We start from the raw sequence: 1834 nt of genomic DNA, 5'->3' as shown, positions 1-1834 counted from the left end.
AAGGAGGAACCAGTCCTTGGAGAAGCATGTCATGCTTGGGAGGGTGAAGGGACAGCGCAAGAGGGGAAGACCCTCTGTGAGGTGGATTTATTCAGTGACTGGGGTAATCGGGATGGGTGTGTCAGAGACAGTGAGATTGCACAGAATAGAGCAGGATTTAGGGCTGTTGTACATAGGGTCACTAAGAGTCACAGGTGACTCAATGACACATTAACAACAACAACAACAACATTTCACATACTGGGCATGCAGCCAGGAGGAGCCGGTCTTTAGAAAAGGATCTTGTGCTTGGAAAGGTAAAGGAACAGCATAGGAGAGGAAGACCCTGGATGAGATGGATTGACACATTAACTGCCGTAATGAGGGTGAGTGTGTCAGAGACAGTGAGATTGGCTCAGGATAGAGCAGTTTAGAGCTACTTTACATAGGGTCCCTATGAGCTGTAGTTGACTCAACAACACATAACAACAACAGTAGGTTTATAGGAATCTCTGGTGGCCTAATGGCAAGAAGCTGTGTTGCAATACTGAAGGCACATGGTTTGAGGTCACCAGCTGCTCTGCTGGAGTACAATAAGCAATCTCTTCCTATTGGTCAATTTCTACACTATGGTATACAACAACAACAGTAGGTTTAGGATTCATTTTCTCTTCTCTTTCTAGTCCCTGGAGTTGCTGAGTTAGGCTGTTTCTTTGAACGTGTTCTTTTTTTTTTCGCTTTTAAATGTAGACTTTTCTTTCTCCCCGCCCCGTTTGAGAGTGCTTAAAGAAGTCCCTTCACTTAATGTCATAAATATTATTATGCTGTGCTTCCATTTTCATTGACTCTAAAAAACAATTGTGATTTTGTTTCTGATTTCTTCCTTGACCCATTGGTAGTTTAGTAGTTTGTTGTTTATATTTGGGTATTGTTAGTATGATTGTATATTTTCTAGATTTTTTTGTATTTGGTTGGGTTGTTTTGCTTTTTCTTCTGTTACTGATACCTATCTTCACTCTGTGGTGGTCAAAGAAAATGCTTAGAAAAGAAATTTTTTTTTAAAAGAAAATATTTCATTCGTTTTAAGACTTTATTTGTGGCCCAATGTGTAGTCTGTCCTTAAGAATAACCCATGTTTTCCACAACCAGGAGAAGATAAAATGGGACCTTCTAAGAATCAAATCCCTATGCACATCCAAAAACTTCTCCACCAGGGTAAAAAGGGAAGTCATAGACTCGGAAAAAGTATTTGGGAATGACATGTCAAATAAGGGGCTTATAGCTAGAATTTATAAAATACTTGAGCACCACAACAAGATAAACAATCCAACTGAAAATTGGGCACAGAAACTTCACCAAAGAAGACATTCAGATGGCCAACAAGCACATGAAGAAATGTTCAAAATACCTAGCTCTAAGAGAGATGCAAATCAAAACAACTGTGAGATATCATCTCACCCCAGTAAGACTAGCAAAATTTAACAGAACAGCAAACATCAAATGCTGGTGAGGTTGTGGAGAGACTGGAACCCTAATTCACTGTTGGTGGAAGTGTAAAATTGTGCAACCACTGTGGAAGGCAGTGTGGCGTTTTCTCAAAAATTTGCAAATAGAGATACCCTTTGACCCAGCAATTCCACTACTGGGAATATACCCTAAAAAGACCATAACCGACACCCAAGCAGACATATGCACACCCATGTTTATCGTGGCTTTGTTCACAATAGCAAGGAATTGGAAACAACCTCTGTGCCCATCAACAAATGAATGGATAGAGAAGCTGTGGTATATTCACACAATGGAATGCTGCGCTGCATTAAAATACAAGGAACTCGTGCAATATTATTCAAAATGG

Source organism: Elephantulus edwardii, unplaced genomic scaffold (assembly GCF_000299155.1).
Source record: "Elephantulus edwardii isolate Elephantulus edwardi_28Jun2011 unplaced genomic scaffold, EleEdw1.0 scaffold00060, whole genome shotgun sequence".
Taxonomy (NCBI): domain Eukaryota; kingdom Metazoa; phylum Chordata; class Mammalia; order Macroscelidea; family Macroscelididae; genus Elephantulus; species Elephantulus edwardii.
The sequence above is the reverse complement of the archived record's forward strand: the minus strand, read 5'-3'. Positions refer to the sequence as shown.